Source organism: Gopherus flavomarginatus, chromosome 1 (assembly GCF_025201925.1).
Source record: "Gopherus flavomarginatus isolate rGopFla2 chromosome 1, rGopFla2.mat.asm, whole genome shotgun sequence".
Lineage (NCBI taxonomy): Eukaryota > Metazoa > Chordata > Testudines > Testudinidae > Gopherus > Gopherus flavomarginatus.
In genome coordinates this window covers 209,937,837-209,957,259 of record NC_066617.1, presented here as the reverse complement: position 1 = coordinate 209,957,259, position 19,423 = coordinate 209,937,837, and positions in this window count along the sequence as shown.

The window sequence follows — 19,423 nt, the reverse complement described above, 5'->3', positions numbered from 1 at the left end:
TGGGTGTGGAGGAGTTGCCGGGACTCCCAGTTAGAGGAGGATGGGAGGGTGGCACACAGGGAGCTTGGGGTGGGGGCGGGGAATGAAGGGATGTCAGGAGCCCCTGGAATGGGCAATGCGCTTGGCCTACAGAAGCTACCAGCTGTGCGACTCCTGAGTTCATTATTCTCCAGCGCTGGATGCATTTCAGTAGTGGTGTTGTACATTCATAGCTTTTGAATCATTTCTGTATGCTTGTGGATGGAAAACTATATACAAATATACTCTATATTTGCTGTGCTTAGCAGGCTATCAGTCTAATGGTCTTTTCAGTACTCTCGTCAAAGTTTAAAGCGGGGTGGGGAAGGTTAGGATTGCACCACAATTTGGAACAGACTTCACAAATCTACAGATCACCGAGAGAGAGAGACTCAACTGAAATCATTAGCAAGATAAAAATCTTTTTGACCACTCCCAGCCATGCATTTTGTGTTACAAAGGCTTTCTCTACCTGTTTATATTGCATCAAGGCTGACTAAGCCATTGCATATAAATAGATGACCTTGCAGCTGAACTGGTATGGTTATGCTGGGAGAAAAATCAAAAGGCTGATCATCATTCCTGGGCCAAACCATCTGTCACATTTGGCATCAAGACTATCCAGGTAATTAAAACTTTAATATTTTAGAGCACAAGCACGTATTTGATTTAAAAAAGGATTCCTTCTGCTATTCTGAAATATAAATTACAAGCAGTTAATTCAATTAGAGCAACCATTTCCCAGGAGTGTGTGGTAGCTGGGGAATGGCTCTGGAGATCAGATCAGGAGACATGGGGTATCTTAAAGAAAACTGGACTGATATGAGCATAAAATTCATCCCTATGAAACTATTAAGTAACAAATTTCTTTAATGTTGTATCTTTAGGGAAAATTGGTCTTGTCAACCAAACCCAATTTTATTTTTTGATCAGATGACAAAGGGGATGGCATTGATATAATATGCTTAGATTTTTTTGACTTAGTACTGCACAGCATTCTGATTAAAAGCTTAGCACTAGACAATAGTAATAAAGCACATGTTAAAAGGATTAAGAACAGGCTAGCTGACAGATCTCTAAAAGTAGTTTTCAATGGGAAATCACCATCTAATGGAAGTGTTTTCTAAGGATCAGTTCTTAAGTCTGGTACCATTTTTATCAGTGATCTGGAAGCAAATGTAAAATCACTGCAGAGAAAATTCGTGGATGAATCAAAGATTGGCTGAATGGTAAATAATGATGTGGACAAGGAAGCAATATTGTCACTGGTAAGCATTCAAAAATTGGAAGATTGGCTTAACAATAATGAAAACATTTTAAAAGAATTCCTTTTGAGTTCTTGTTATTTGCCTTTTGGTTTCAGAGCCTTTAAAGGTGCATTTTGGTAATATTTTCAAGCTTCTCTCTGCAACCATGAAGCCTAGAGAATTTCATTTAACAAAAAAAAGACTGAGATTCTTGTGCATTGACATAACTCCAGGAGCTGGGGCTTTAAGAAACACAACAAATATCAAAAGACTCATGCTAAATCAGGAGAGTGGTTGGTAAGCTGGGCCTATTCAGGCAAAATGCCTTTAATACAGCCAAACACAGGCCATACCTACAGAATGAGGGACACTATCCTGGCAAGCAGTCACTCTGAAAAGGATTTAGGGTTTGGCTACACTTGCAGCTTTACAGCACTGGGAGTTACAGCTGTCTTTGTACAGCTGTGTAGGGAAAGCGCTGCAGTGTGGCCACATTTGCAGTGCTGTTGGGAGTGGCTGAACAGGCATTCTGGGATACCTCCAAATACCTCTGGAGGCCAATTACAGCTCTTTTGGTGGCCACACTGGCGGAGCAGCGCTGCATCACCAGCGCTGCAATCGTTATACCCCAGGCAGAGCAGGAGTACAGCCAGCGCTGCAGCCAGGGAGATATAGCGCAGTATGTGCCTTGCAGGTGTGGACGGTGAGTAAGTTGCAGCGCTGTAAACCCACCACCAGCGCTGCAACTCTCCAGTGTAGCCAAGCCCTGAGTGTCAGAAAGACAAACAACTGAACATGAACACCCAGTGCGATGCTGTGGCTAAAAGGGGTAATGCAATACAAACACAGGCAGAGTGTGTAAGAGCAGAGAGGTGATTTGACCTCTGTATATGGCCTTGGCTGCTAGAATATTGTGTATAGTTCTGGTGTCCATATTTTAAAAAGGATGGTGAAAACTTGGAGAGGAGAAGAGCCACAACATTATTTGAGAGCTGGAAAACATGCCTTACAGCAGGAGACTCAGAACTCAGTATGTTTAGTTTATCGTAAAGAAGATCAGGAGGTGACTTGATTACAGCGTATAAGTACTTTCACAGAGAGAAAATGTTAGGTACTACAGGGCTCTTTAATTCTAGTAGATAAAGGCAGAACAAGAACCCATGGCTGGAAGCTGAAGCCAGACCAAAAAATTCTGCCTTTCTAATCGGAATAACAGTGATGGTCATCAACCACTGAAACAAACAGAGCCAGCGTTAGGCATAAGCAGATTAAGCTATATCTTATGGGCCTGAAAGCTCAAGAGGGCCCCCTATTTGCTTTTTGTTACAAGAATTTGCCTGCTTTAGTATCAGGGAGGGGAGAGGGGAGGATATTCCTGTTTATGGACTCCAATGGGCTAGCACCGGCTCTGGGAACAAATTTCAGATCAAGACTGGATGCCTTTCTAGAAGATCTGCTTTAGCCAAAACACGAGTGATTGGGCTCAATACCGGGGTAACTAGATGAAATTATATGGCCTGTGCCATACCTAGGGTCAGAGTAGGTGATCTAATGGTCCCGCCTGGTCTGAAAAAATCTACAAGACTTGTAAATTGACACTTTATTGAAGCAGGCAGTGGCATGCAAATTAAAAATGACCAAACCAGCTTTTATAAATAGACTTAAAAGTTTAATATTTAGCTGTTCTCATCCTTAAAGCACTTTGTGAATTACATCACTCCTCTGAAGTAGGAAAGTAAATTTTATCTCCATTTTATAAATGGGGAAACTGAGGCAGGGAGATTAAATAATTTGCCCAAGGTTAGAGTGTAAGTGGCAAAGCCAGCATTAGTTCTCACGGTCCCTGGCTCCCAGTACAATGATCAGTCCATTACAACATACTATCTCCGTTTGAGTCTACTTGAGGAGAAACCCAGAACTGGAACACTGGTCTTGCTGAGTAAACAAAGGAAGAACTAATTTCAGCTCTCTGGGGCAGGGGGTTTTGTTTTGGTGCGTGTTTTGTACAGCAGCTAGCATGATTGGCCTGGGGACCTGAGGTGCTAGTGCTACACCGATTGTAACAGTACAGCTGGCCAGTGAATAACTATTTCACGGGAGTGTGACCATTTGATTTCAGTAGCACAGTTTCACACAGAATGTTCACATTTACAATTGTATAATTGACTCAAGTGCCTGAACCAGCCATTTCTGCTATTTCTCTTTGCTTCTCTCTCTCCCTCTCTTTTTTTTTAAATAGAAAACATGAAGCCTGAACACGTGCTTTGCCTGTTGCTGAGCTGCTTTCCACTACCCAAAGTTGCCTGTAAGCCCTTGAAAGCAGACTGCACTCTTGTCAAATGTAGCCCATGCCCTGAGCAACACACAGCGGTGACTTCAGAGAATAACTGCTGTGCTACATGTGCCCCTCCATGTTCCTGTCCAGATTACCAGCAATTTGAATGCGCCATGCAAGGCTACGAGGATGGAAACGTCCCCGTGGGGAAGTCTTTCCACATAGACTTTGCCACTCAACTCTGCACCTGTGTTTCTACAGGGAATATCTCCTGCACTTCAGTTTGCCCCACGGTTTCACCTACGTGCAAGGAGACCGGAAGCCCTCCTGATGGCTGTCCCCAGTGTGTATGTCCCATTGCCAATGACAGAATCGTAATTGCTGGTAGCACCATCCCCAGGGACAGTGAGATTTGTGTATGTCCCCCTGACGGAGGCAAACTATTCTGCATCTCAACCACCCCTCAGTCCACTACAATCTACCAATGAATAGGCTCTGTTCTCCAAGTAAGCTAAGTATTGCAGGAGGGCAAAGCGTTTTGTTATTAGACTATAAGAGAACTCCCATTGTATCTTTGGGCATCCTGATGCAAAATCCTATAGAATGTATAAGAAAATAATTATCTTGCTATAGGTGTTTCAAACTCTCCTATAAAATGAAATAGTGAAATATAGTCACCCCACCTTGCCACTCAAAGCGGCAGGAGCTGCCGAGCTGCCCAGAGCGCTGGGGCTCTGCGAGGGAGAAGAGTGGAGAGGGGCCGGGGGCAGCCTCCTCAGCTGGGAGCTCAGGCAGGCAGAACAGGATGGTCCTGTGGGCCAGATGTGGCCCGCAGACCGGAGTTTGCCCATCCGCCGGCCCCTTTAATAACCGGTTCTACACCGGCTTCTAAATTTAACAACTGGTTCTTGCGAACTGGCTCACACTGATCTTGGTGAAGCATCCATGGTGATCCTCCAGTGCTTACCTAACCATAGAAAAGTAGCCCTTTCTTTTGAAGTACTCTGTGGCAAGGGCACTGGTGTCAAATAGGCATATGCATGCCCTCTCTTGCTCCATTGCAGTTTGGGAACCCCATTGCTGCAAATCCATCCACTATGTCCTGCACACTACCCAGAATCACAGTCCTGTTTAGTCCTGCCCACTTGCATGGTAGTGGCACCTACTGTGGTTTTTGCAAGTCTAACATGATTGCTCATGGACTGGTACCAGTCTCGTGGTGTTGCAAGCTTCTATAGTGTAATCATTACTCACTTCTCCATTGTCAGTACAGCTCTCATTTTGGTGCCCCAGTGCAGAAGTAAGCTCAGCATGCAGATCCAGCAGTGTGACCTTGCACACCCAGACGTTATGCAGCCACAGCTCATCTCCCCAAACCTACATTACAATGAAATTGCACTAGTCAGTGCTAATTTCTCAGGCCCAGAAGCAGCGTTCCATCGTCTGCAGCTGCTCTCTGAATGCCACCAACAACCTTATTGTTTTTTGCTATGTTCCTTGGTGAACTGTCCTCAAAGAAATCATGATGTCCTCTGTTGTTGTGGGTCTGCAAATACAGGAGACTCATGGGGCCTGTATTTGTAAAATCCATGTGAACAATGCAAAGCTCTATGAGCTCCATGTTTCTTGTCAGAGATAGCAGACACAAAAGAGTGCTGCATGGGTTTGTGGGATTTTTCAAAAAGCATGAAAGTTATGGGACAGGGATGGCATTATGGGATGGAGAAAGTTGCATGCTGGGTACTTGAGCCCTACCTCCGAGAGATCCCTTGGAGAGTCATTTCCGTCTCACAACACATGGTGAAAATTTCCCCAAAAGCTTTATGCCAGAGAGTGGCATGTGGCACACTGGGATACCTACTCATGGTGCATTGCGCTTTGCATTGACCCAAGCACTCCTGGTGAGTACGCCCAGTACCAGTGCAAGCAGCCAAGTTATATACAAACTTTGGCAGCTGTATGTATGCCAACGCATCTTGCATTGACTAGTGTAGACATGGTGTAATAATGCCTGACCGGAAACTGATTCACTGAGGCAAAATTAAATCACAGCAACTGATGTGTGCATTTTAAAACACTCTTGCAACTATCCCTTACGCCTGTGGGGGAAAAACAACATTAGAATTAGTGCCAGATTGTGAACTTTGTACACGGAATGCCCATTAATGCCATGGGGCTGGGTGGAGGGGGTGTCATATGTGCAACTTGAGGGCACTTTATGCCCTTTCTCGAGAAATGTAAATTGCTCAGGTATTTTGCTCTATTTTTCTCAATTGGACGGTTTGTGTCTAATCTCTCTTTAACCAGCTGTTCTATTTTTGGATGCTAGATGTGAGCTTTCTCTCTCCCAGCATGACAGTAATTCCCATTTGTTTAGCATTGATAACTTTGAGCCTGTGGGGCCTTCACAAACGATCAGCATGATGTTTGTTTAATACCCAAGGTTTAAACTCGGTCTGAAGCAAAAGCGTTTGTTTTGCTGCACAGTGATTAAATATTGAATTTCAGTCTCTAGGAGCTAAACCCAGTTACAGAGCTTGGAAGAATCTTGTTTGATTCCACAAGTCGCAGTGGCCAGAGACGAGGAAAGAAAGGGAGCAAGGAACAGAAGGGTTGGAAGAACTTAACCAGGCAGAAATGAGAGCAAGCTGCCAGATATGGCTGCGCATTAATCTAAATGGGGGTGGGGACTGGTCTACATTATAAACTGTAGTATTCAAACTCAATTGCGAAGAGTTAGCTGGCATGCTGCTTACCATGCCTGAGTGGCTAGTGCAGATCATGGCAAATCATTCTTACCATGGTTTCAGCTAATTTGATCATCATCAAAAGCTGACATGATTTGCATGGGTCTGACTGTTTTTTTGTGGACACTATTATGTCAGCTAACTTGACACTTCACAATGATGTTTGAATGCAACCATAGGTGCCTACTTTCCAAAGTACTCCAGGCCCTGCCCCCACTCCACCCCTTCCCGCTCCACCCTCTTCCCGCCCAGTTCCGCCTCCTCTCCTGAATGTGCTATATCCACCCTCTTCCCCTCAGAGCCTCCCACACACTGCAAAACAGAGATGGGAGGTGTGGGAAGGGGAGGCGCTGATTGGTGGGGCCTGCTGGCAGGCAGGAGCCGCGGGGGGAGGGGGGGGAAGAGAGGGGCTGCCCGTGGGTGCTCAGCACCTATTTTTCCACGGAGCTGGTGCCTATGAATGCAACACAGTTTTGAACTGTAGACAAGCTCGAATGCTTTAGGAAACCTCCCTCTCTTTCCCACAGACACTGAGATTACTGGGCAATAATGTTAGGTCCAATCCTGCAAAATGCAGAACACATCCTCAATTCTTACTGAAGTCCCAGGGAGAAGTACTCCAGGAGCAGACCCTAAGTCAGATTTGCTGCATCTTGGGACCTGAGCTCCTACAACCTCCAGTGACTTCCGTGTTCTTTAGTAACGGTTTAAAAGGAAGTCTTATCTGAAAAACAAAACTATTTTAGTCTTCAAACACCAGAGAACAGCAAACATTTAGAGTAATACAAGGGAATCCAACAGTGCAAATTTTCACAATATCAATAAGATATTCTGAGCTCTCTGAGTTTGGACTTGGGAATGAAAAGCAAGTTGTAGCTGGAAATTTTTGGAGCCTGCCATTTGATTTCATTGCAAGTCCCAGGGAATCTTTTGGCCCTCTCCAGATTGTTCTAAACTAAGTTTCAGAGTTACATTAAGTGACAGTCCTGTCTGAATTGCAAAATTTGTATCTGGAATCTCATCTGACTCCAAACTTTACTAGCCCCAACCCCACCTCAAAAATGAAATGTGGGACCATGGATCACATGGTAGGTCTTCTGGAGGAAAATGAGCACGAGGGAATCCTTGTAAAGCCAGACACGTCCAACAATTTCATTTTTAGAATTTTGCCTTCACCAGGTTGGATTCACAGAAACATGCAATAAAACTAAAGGAATGGAAACCACATGAAGTAGAAATACAAAAGGAATACAAACTTGGGCATACTGAAGTCAGCAATTTTTGCACTGCTTAATCTACACCCCCTCCCTCCCCCCACCCCACCTTTTTTAAAGCAGTAAGTATTGAGCAGTTCAAACTTAAGAAAGAACCAAGCAAGTAACATTTAATGAGGTTTGGAATTGTTGCTGACACAGAAGTGCCAGAGGCAAGCAACAGTGGTTCGTTGCCCAGAGTGTGTAGCGCCAATAAACACACCAGGGTGGAGAAGCAAGCAAAGTTTATTTGAGATCTCAAAGCGGTGCAGGGAGGCTGATGCCTCAAATCAAGCACAGCTAAAACAAGCAGTGTGTTCCTTTATATCCCATGAGAACTTTTCTTGCTGACTAACAATCCCCCGTTTCCTCTCCCTCTTCTGTCCGGCTGCAGCATTCTCTTCTCACACACTCCTTTGTCTTCCCCCTTCCTCTCCCCCTTTCTGCTACAGAGACATGTATGCTGTATCTAAAAGCGGCCTTGAAACTTGCTTCAATTTAGCTCCAGTGTGTTACAGCAGGGAACTGGCTGTTACAATCAGAAAACTAACTGCTGACATTACATTTTACAGCTCTTAACATATTAGGTTACACTAGGTTATACAAAGTGTTTAACATGGAGGAACATTGGTTAATTGAGGCCTACAGCAGGAGGGCTTCATTGACACTTGTGGTCTACCACCCTCCCGAGTTACCTAGGGTTATGCCTAGTGACACCAACAGAATGAATACTTCTTTCAGTTTTCTGATGTTGACAGTGTAGGCCACTGACGTGCAGTTTAATCCAGGAACTGGACTTGTAAGGTTTCCTCCATGAAAAAGGCAAAGAGACTTTGCTTCTTATCAGTGTAAGCTGAGGTGTGAAGCTCCTACATGCCTAGTGGTGTTTTGAGGAATGGGCTCCTCTCATGCAGAGCAGACAATGGGAATGCACGTCCATCTCTATGAACATGAAGGGGGGGTGACACACACTGTTCAAAATCCATACCTTCTTATCCAGGTGTTTGGATAAGCTTGGTCACTACTCAAGAGTTCTAAGGACTCTGGTTCAGGTAAAAAACTAAGTGTGCAATGGTGCAAGCTCCTAACATTTACTCATTATACTGACATTTAACAATTCTAGTGGAGTTCTGAATTAAAAAGACACCTTTCTAGACCTAGAGAGAATGTCCTTACACCTGTAGCTAGCCACAGAAAAGGACTGAGGCTTTTGGAACTGCATTCCTTTTATATAAGCTATACTCCAAATTTTCAAGGCTGCAAGAGTATACGCATGAATCCCCCCCATAAGCCTTGCTCTCTAGAAGGTTCCTGCAATGGAGGTTCATCCCAGTAGTACAAATATGGAGAGGAAACTTGTGCTAAAGAGTGCTTTCCTTCGCGCTTGAATTAAGAGCTTACTCTTATCTTTGTAAACCAGTGTGACACAGAGGCTCATTGTTGGTTTACTACACTGTGCCAGCAACTCTTGTCAGGCCTGACATACTCACCACACCTAAAATACTGTTGTCATAATCTGTATCTAAAAGGTATCATGTAAGGGATCATATACTGGTAAAGTGCTGGTCCTGCAAATCATTGTGTGATGTATGTATGGTAAACCCAGAAAGGATTTTATGGCTATGTGCTGCAAACATGTTCGTTCTTACAATGTATTTTGGCAAACAAGGCTTAAGAAAGCCATGTCTGTTCCAGACAAAGGACTATGGTTCCACCTCCTTGAATGCATCTCCAATGTAAATTAGGCAGAGTGTGACCAAAGACAAAGAAAAGCACATTCACATGCAAGGCAAACAAAGCCAGCTGGAGAGTAAGTGGAGAAAGATGAATACTTAACAGTCTTGACGTGGGGGAAGGGATGAGGGGGATATGGAGATTGCATCCTCAGGGAGGCCTTCTGCCTCTTGAATCACAGTCAGTGAACTTTGGGAAGACAGCATGGTGTCTACACCCCAGCAGAAGAGAAAAATGTGGTTTGGGCTTACTTTTCAAAGTATACATTGCAAAGATTTAGTGGGCTATAGAAGACAGGTGAAGAACCTCAAGTGATAAGCTATTGAATCAAACTGATTATACGGAATATTACTGTATGATAGAAGTGTACTGAGTAAGGTCTTTATGACTCACCGGTGTGTCACAGGCTTTAATCCATTGTGAAATGTATGTATTGACACTATATGCAGACTTATAGGCACTCACTGATATTATGCTTTAAAGTCCAACTAAACACAGGTTCTCCCCCAGACAGGAGGGAAAGTAGCTATCTCCAGTGTAAATTAAGCATTATGGAATCAAAACAATGGCATCTTCCATTTACATACCTATCAGCAGAGGGCTGGGAAGTCAACAAGAAGGGAAGAACAGCAGGGAGCCTTCCTGCCTCTTGTAACAGGGTCAATGAACTTTGGGAGACATAAGCAAAAATGGAGTGCCATTTTGGTACCAATTAATTGGGGGATTAAAGGGACCACAGCTCTTGAAAATCACAAAATGTTGGATCCTTCAAGCAAAGGGGTTGAAGGCTCTGCGAATTGAGTTTCAGTGTGAAAACTGCTTAGGCAAAGATTGTAAGTTGCTGAAATTAAGTTTTTTATGTCATAGAAGCATATTTTTCTTTTGTTTGTAACCCTTTCTATCTTTACTCCTTATACTTGATCCTTAAACCTAGGAATTTTTGTTTAATAAACTTGTTTTACTTTTACTATACAACAATTCAGTCCGCAGGTAGAAAGGAAGGGTGTGTGAACCTCAGTTAAGCTAACAGGCTGCAGTGTACTGCCTCTTCCAAGGAGGAACAAACATAAAACTTCTGTGAGTGTTCAGTAAGGGGGACTAGAAACTGCACGGAGACATCTCTGGGGAACTCAGGAGTTGGGATTCACTGTTTTATTACTGGTCAGTCAAGGTTTGGACTGAGTCCTGAAGAGTTTCCTGGCAAGAAAGACAAGCTGGTGTGTCAGGGATTTGTTACACAGTTTAGCAGTAGCAAAACTTTCACTTGCTAACACAGTAACTCGCAATTCTGGGAACCGCAGCAGATGGTCACAACCAATCAGTGGACTAGAGCACAAAACAAAAACACTTTATCAGGTTTGATTCCATTCAGCAGATGTCAACACAGGAACCAGAAAACATTACATGTACACACTAACCCAGCTAAGGCAGCACAAACCAAAGTGTCTGGAGGTCCATTCAAAACTTAAGCCAGGAGCCAATCAATAACAATCTGTGGCTGCATAAAAATATTACAGGTGTTTACAGAGTGCATATCTCTGGCACAGGGAATAGAACTTGTAATTTCAGCTCAAGCACCTCCACCACTAGTTCTTTTGCATTTGAGCTGAAGGTGAAAGTCCCTTAGATCACAGTGGCACTAAGGCTTTTATCCTTCTTTTAGATCAAACATTAGGAGTATGTCTACACTACGGGATTATTCCAATTTTACAGAAACCAGTTTTTTAAAACAGGTTGTATAAAGTCGAGTGCACGCGGCCACACTAAGCACATTAATTCGGCGGTGTGCGTCCATGTTCCGAGGCTAGCATCGATTTCCGGAGCATTGCACTGTGGGTAGCTATCCCATAGTTTCCGCAGTCTCCCCTACCCATTGGAATTCTGGGTTGAGATCCGAATGCATGATGGGGCCAAAAGTGTCACGGGTGATTCTGGGTAAATGTCGTCACTCAATCCTTCCTCTGTGAAAGCAACAGCAGACAATCATTTCACACCCTTTTCCCCTGGATTGCCCTGGCAGATGCCATAGCACGGCAACCATGGAGCCTGTTTAGCCTTTTGTCACTGTCACCATATGTGTACTGGATGCTGCTGACAGACGCAGTACTGCAGTGTTACACAGCACCATTCATTTGCCTTTGCAAGGTAGCAGAGACAGTTACCAGCCCTATAACACTGTCTGCAATTGGAAATTGGCAATGATGGTTATCAATCCTTTTGTACCATCTGCTGCTGTCATGGGTGCACCTGACTGGCCTTGCTGCGGTCTGCCGGGGGTGCATGGACAAAAATAGGAATGACTTCCCCGGTCATTCCCTTCTTTATGTTTTATCTAAAAATGAGTCAGTCCTGCCTACAATATGGGGCAAGTGTACTAGAGAACCAACGAGCACAGCCGCTCCGCGTCAAAGCCCCAGAGATCCCGCAGAAATGATGATGCCATTCTAGGGGGTGCCCTTGCAACACCTCCACCCATTGCTTCCCTCCTTCCCCAACCTTCCTGGGTTATCATGGCAAAGTCCCCCCCCATTTGTGTGATAAAGTAATAAAGAATGCAGGAATAAGACACACTGACTTTTTAGTGAGATAACATGAGGAGGAGGCAGCCTCCTGCTGCTATGATAGTCCAGGCAGTACAGATTCTTCATTAGACATGAAAGGGGTGGGGATGAAAAGCTCAGCCCCCAGTTGCTATGATGAGGACGGTTTTCAATCTTTTTGTACCGGCTGCCGGGAATGACCAGGAGTCATTCCCATTTTTGCCCAGGTGCCTTCGGCTGAACTCACCGAGGCCAGCTAGGATCCCTCACGGGATGATGACGGTTTCCAAGCCTTTTGTACTGTCTGCCATCAGGAACGGAAGGGGAGCGGATGCTGCTGTTCAGCGCTGCAGCACTGCGTCTACCAGCAGCATGCAGTAGACATACGGTGACATTGAAAAAAAGCAAGAAACTATTTGTTTCCCTTTTCTTTCATGGGGGCGGGGGAGGAGGGTAAATTGATGACATATACCCTGAACCACCCGGGACAATGTTTTTGACCCTTCAGGCATTGGGAGCTCAGCCAAGAATGCAAATGCTTTTCGGAGACTGCGGGAACTGTGGGATAGCTGGAGTCCTCAGTCTCCCCTCCCTCTCTCCATTAGTGTCCATTTGATTCTTTGGCTTTCCGTTACGCTTGTCACGCAGCACTGTGTTGAGTCCCTGCTGTGGCCTCTGTCTGGAGATTTTTTCAAATGCTTTGGCATTTTGACTTCTTGAACGGAGCTCTGATAGAACAGATTTGTCTCCTCATAAAGCGATCAGATCCTGTATCTCCCATACAGATCATGCTGATCAGGGCTCCACGCTGGGAAAACAGGAAATGAAATTCAAAAGTTCGCGGGGTTTTCCTGTCTACCTGGCCAGTGCATCCGACTCCAGATTGCTGGCCAGAGCAGTCACAATGGTACACTGTGGGATAGCTCCCGGAGGCCAATACCGTTGAATTGCGGCCACACTAACACTAATTTGAAATGGCAATACCGATTTGAGTGCTACTCCTCTCGTAGGGGAGGAGTACAGATATTGATATTAAGAGCTCTTTATATTGAAATAAAGGGCTTTGTTGTGTGGACGGATGCAGGGTTAATTCGGTTTAATGCTGCTAAATTCGGTATAAACCCGTAGTGTAAACCAACTCTAGAGGAGGAAGTCACCCCCGAAACACAGACCTGATCCATTCCAGAGAGAGAACTGTGGTGCACATACAATCCATTACAATACTCAAACTTTCCAAGACCTCCTTTGTTAGCATTTAACACTGAAGCAGCAGAACCATCACCACATTACAAGTCTTAATTACCTGCTATGCAGGTATTTACAATTATACAAATGGAACTAATATTCCGTGCATTCTTTCAAGTTTGAATATATTAGCCAATGAATTTAGTTGTCTTTCTTGTTTGCAGATTATTTGAGGAAATCAGGATCAGATTGCAAATACATTATCTACAGGTGTACAATGAATACATTGTGCAAACAAATTTAAGACAATGAGGTATATGAGAACTGTTCATTTTTGACTATTCACTATTTGTTGTGAGATTGGTCATGTATGTCACATGGTATTGTTTCTGCCCTTTGATTGTATAATAAACTTTTTAAATAGAAAGAACTGACAAATAGCAAATAAACAATAATCTTGTTTTGTACAAATACCAATACTTGTATGAGCACAAGAAACAGCCACTCTCTTTTGATCTGTGTATATATTTCACTGTATTAGAATGAAATAGTCAGTTCATGTTACTCCTTCTTAGATCAACTACATTAACATATTAAAGGAGAAAAAACTCTGTATAAAAAAAGACTTTGTGATAAAGTTTAATTTAAATTGTTGCCAGAATGTATTCACATAATTGAAAGAGAGGGGGAGAAAAAAAATAAAAAAAGACATATCCTAAACATGTCTGATTCACAACTTCATGCGGGAAGGAGTGTATTTTAGTTCTAGTGGTGCTGTCCTGTTTCGTTTATTGTTGTCTGTATTTAGAATACAGTATTGCTTGTGTTTGTGTATAAATTTACTTTGAGGCTCAGATTTTCAACCGTGATTGCACAAAGCTGTGCAGACACTTCTGTAGGTACTCATTTTGCATATGCACTAAGGTCATTTTGCAGCATATACAAGTATGTCTATATGCAAGTCAGGATTTACATGTGATCATTAGTTTGCACATCTGCAAAACTGCACATGTATGTGTGCACACACACACCCTCTGCCCTAAAAATATACTGAAAATGTTGCAAAATATTTAATGAAAACACAAAAACATTTTTTCTACTTTTAAAAATAAATTGATTTTTTATATATTACAAATCAAATTTTGGCTTTTGCTTGAGCTGTGTGATAATTCTGCCAAGCATTCTCAGGTATTATTTTCTGTAGCCATATATAGAATTGATGGGGTTTTCTTCACCAGAGTGCAACAATATTAAGGTATGTCAAGTTTTGAACCTATACTACTTGTCACTCTCCTTTTAACATGAACCCCCTAAATTCCTGTTACATAAAACTATGAAACATTAAAGTGAACTACTAAGGAGTGGAAACTTATCGTGTGTTCTTTCAGCATGTCAATGGACAAATCAAAGCTACCTGCAAAACCAGTTACTTACGTACAGTAAATGTTGTTCTTTGAAATGTGTTGTGCACATATACATTCCACTGCAGGTGTATGTGTTCCCAATACACTCAAGTCAGAGACTTTTGCCAGCAGTACCACAAGGTGGTGCATGTGCTCCTGCTCTCCTGATGCTCTCAGGCAAGGACATAAAAGAGGTGTGTCTTCCGCCTCCCTCTCTGTTTCTTCCCACTGCTGTATGTAATGTCTGAAGTAGTGGGGAAGGTGGGAGGGTCATGGAATGTGTACATCCACATCTCAAAAAAACCACAAGATTTCCAGGCAGCTTATCTAAATTAGCTTCTCTCTCCAAAGGTCTGGCATCTTTGGGCCATATTTTTCTACCTAAACACCTGTTAAACCTTTACATGAATATACTTATAGCTGTGACTGCTGTCAGTCTTTTCCAGATATTATATTCTCTGATGAAAGGACGTGATCCTGAGATGTGCTCTGCATCCACAACTTCTATTCAGGTGAACACATCTGAAGATCAGAACTATAGTATTATAGTCCATTTGATTAAGATTTTCAAAGCTGACTAGGCAATTTAGCTATAACACACCCACTGAAATTAATAGAAGTGATGCAGATAAATCCCCTTGTCATCTTTGAAAATCTTTTTTCCTTAATATTTGGAAGAAAACATGCACACTGTTTTATGTCAAAAATGCTTAAAACACATTAATCTAAGTATAAAAGATCTCCAAGACACCATACCTGCTCCAGACCGTTGGCTGAATTAGTTGACATAGAGATGTATTGACACGTTTACCCACACACAAATTAATAGAGGTCAAGGACTGCAAGACCAGCGAAGGTTTGTAACAGAATTGTATTCCACATTAGAAGTATATATATTATATAAACATCAAAACAAAATGCAGCATCCGGTTGATTTTTTCCCTATGATTAAATGCTGTTCCTTTTCTTTTGCAGATTAAGTACTATATGCAAGAAATACCCAATTTCACCAGGGACCATCAGTATAATCTGCACACTTTTCACAAGTAAAAAACCCCATAAAGCAGAAAGACATTTGGATCGAGACAAAAATCTCCTCTCATCTCCAATGTGACGTTTTTATTTTAATACTAATGTCACACAAAACCTACTTTAAGCAACATTCAGGGTCTGCCAGAAACTAACTCAAACCAATATATAGAGAAAGAAGGCTGGAAATTATTCTAATCTCCTGTGTCTTATGTGAATAGCCCAGCTGAAGTCAAGGGAACAATAGGCTTGAATCAAAGTCCATTTAATTCAATGGGAGATTTTTCAGTGAGTTCAATAGGCTTTGGATCATGCTTCATTTGCATTATTAATCTTTTAAGAAGTAAAGTTGGGATCTGGCCTATTGTCCCAGCTCTAGATTTTGCAGGGGTTTCCCAACAGTAGGCAATTTAACAGCCAACAGGCCGGATCCTGAATGCCTTGCACACTTAAAACTCCCACTGACTTCAGTAGGATTTTGAGTATGCCAGGAATGCAGTACTGAGCACTTGCATTGTCCCGCAATATTCTTGGCATTATTAAATGGGGGATGGACCAGGCATTTGGCAGAACTCTGATTTTATGACTTGTGTCAGTTCAAGTGAGAGGGTTATTTTAACCTTTTAGTTTGCATGTTTCCTTTTATTAAGCGTCATTTTTTTTGTAAAAATCTAACTTTATATTAAAAGGTGCATTTATAAAAACTGTTTACAAAAGGGTTAATAAAGGCTTATTATATACTTAATAAGTGGTTAATCAATTGTTTTGGTATCAAGAAAGAAATAGATTGCTTAGAGTCATTTCTATCACCTTCTAGTAGGGCCATTTGTAAGTTTTTTGAGGGGAGGATGAGGATGTATGTCCATGATCTGTGGTTGAAAGATTTTTTTCCAGATTTTTTTTTTTAATTTGTAGTCTTTATCTGATGTACACTGTTACCTGCCCTTTATTAGGGAAGGCTGGTGGAGTTAATTGATTTGTAATTATGCTGTGCTGCTAGGTGGTTATTATAAGTTTAATTATTGTCAGGACAGCTTTAAATCTGTGGTTTCAATGTCACATTAAAGACATAATAAAATACTGATGTGTCTAAGACCAACTACTATAACATACTATTTATGTCTATAACGTCTATTATAATCATTAACCCTTTATTAACCATTTATAAATGTATTCCTAGTATGAAGTGTAACCAACACAATCTCTCTCTCTCATGGACACATACCAGAGTTGCAGAATAATCATAAAATCTTTGTTGTCCTTGAAAATATTTTTATGAACTTATAATTACATATCCGGCCAAGTAATGACTTTGGAGAAAATGCAACTGTAATCACATAAAAAGCTTATCTGCTTTTTAAAGTGAGGATTTCTTGATCTAATAGAGCATGATAGTTCTAGAAATCCATTACAGTCTATCTGCCTTTGAAAAGACAAATTGGCACATAGGACTTGTACTGCATTGCACAGGAAAAATCCTTCTGAAAATGTTTTGAAAAAAGCAGGTTCTGTACATGCCTGGAAGCCACTTTTTGGAAGTTCAATGTCCATGCCATTTTAATTAACAATTTCAGAGCCACAAAAACAAAGAACACATATCATAGACTAACTACCTGCTAAGTCTTTCATTCCTCAAAAAGGCTTTTACACTGCAAAATCACAGTCCCCCTCTCCCACCCAAAACATTAAGAACTAGTAAACCATTTTTTCTGCATTTGGGTAAATAAAACAAAACAGGCCAAAAAACTATCCCAGACAAAAATCTTGGGTAACTAGACTGATATGATATCTTCCAGCTACGTTACAGATTCCTGAAAATATGACTGATGTTGAACTAAATAATGCTAATATAATTAAAGCAATGTGAATGCTTCAAGTTTAAAGACAAGGCATGCTTTTTCCATTTACAGAGATTGTTCATGTAAAAATCCATCATCCATGAAGCATGTTCTGATTTTTAATTTTTCTTTGCTTTGATAGATCAGTTGCTTCACAATATCCCTTTAAAGACAACTGTCCAAGAAAAGCTAAATTTACAGTGTTCACATTTTAAAGATTGTCAGTTTTATAGAACAAATGTTGCTAAAACAGTGGAAGATTGAGGGTTATTTCTGTCACTATCTGAAAACATGGGTATCTAATAACATTAGGTAAATATTTTGACAGTAGACTACAAGGTTAGTACGTTTGTAAAAAGGAGTGCTCTCTTACACAGTCAAAAAAAAAAAAGATGTGATTATTCAGTAGATCCTGCAGAACTACAGAGCAGAACAACATTTATATTTCCATGTTGCACAGGTAGCCAAATGACATGGTTAGGGTGATCTTTTAACAGCATACTTGTGCCATCTTTCATTCGATTTCATGTTGGATAATTAAGTAAAATTATTTTATAATGTGAAAAATAAAATACTTGAAAGACTTTAGCAAGCCTAGAAAATCAAATTGGTTTGGCAAAGCCAACCTAGCTATTCAATCTACAATGAAACAACAACAAAGTTCAGTCGTCCTAAATGTTTCCAGGAGTACTCTTCAGCAATACATTTAACAATTCAGAAGTAATACCTGTTTAGGTTTTACTTTGTTCATTTGAATACTACAGCTAAACTTGCATTCTCATTGATTTTTCTTGGCTAGCTTTACTTTTGGGGGGAGATGATTACAATCTGAATGCATTATATTTACTATGGCAGAGGCGGAAACTTTAGAAATAGAAATATGTTTCACTAGTGTTAACATCTTAGATTTTCACAAGGGAATGAAGGTTACTTATATTTCCAACATGCTTTCTGAATTATATTTTGCCTAGTCAACTTTAAACCCAGCTGAATTTTTGGTGAATGTTTTGTCTCAATGATCATCAAAAATAAAAGAAGACCAAAAATACAACAATAGTGTACCTATAAATCCCACAGTTATGGCTGGAGGGGTGATTTAATCTTGCATAGACTGAATAATTATTCATTAATTGCTCCCAAGCAGGTTTGGTATCAAAAATTGAATCACTAGTAACTTAAATTAACTTAATTATAATCAATTGCATCTGTTTTAATTTTCCATAGTTTCCATGATTTCTTTTTAAATATTGCAGTTTTAGTTATTAGATGTCAGTCCCTGAAAAAATTTGTGCCCCATAGTTTGTTAAATAGTACCTTTGATTATTAAAACCGAAGTAATTTTATAAATATTGTTTACTTTTCACTATACTGTTTACTTTTTGCATTTTTCTTGAGACTGACATTAAAAATGGATGACTCCATTTTCTTTTGTCACTAGTAACTTTCCAGTCAATTTCACATTCCAGGTACTTATGCACTGGATAAATGCTGCAACCACCAGCAAGAACACTTTCTTATTCTACTGAATATAAATATATAAATTTCCGCTAGAACTAAGGAAAAAATCCAAGGAAACACTTTTAATTGGCTTGCTTTCATAAAATCAAAAGGGACATTGTCAGCTTGAAATCTACTTATTTTCAACTGAGTTAAAAGTTTCAGGTACTACACGCACCGAAGTCCCCCTGCCAAAAAATCACATTTTCCTATTTTCTGAGGACTCAGTTCTGCCAGCTTTGCTCGTATTGTCAATACATTATTCTACTCATGTATGTAAGTATTTACAGCTCTGTGGCTTCAACTGCTACTAAACATGAACAAAGTTTGCTGAATCTAGCCCTAAAAATATTTTTCCTCTCACCTTCTGTCGTATGAAAAACATACACAGTACAATAGGAAAAAATGGCTCTACCATGGAAACACTGAAAATAAAGTGCTGGCAGAAGCAAACGGTAAACAAAGTGAAAAGATAGAGAAAAATATTTTTGCTTCCAATCTCTGTCAGTTATATTCATCTTAGGTATTGCTTGTAACAATAGTAGGCAAAATGTTTTCATACAGGAGTTTGATTTTTAAAGTTGACTGTGCCCTTTTAATTTTTGGGTCAAATTGGACTTGTCAGTATGCCTTAAATCAATTACATTATACCAGTTT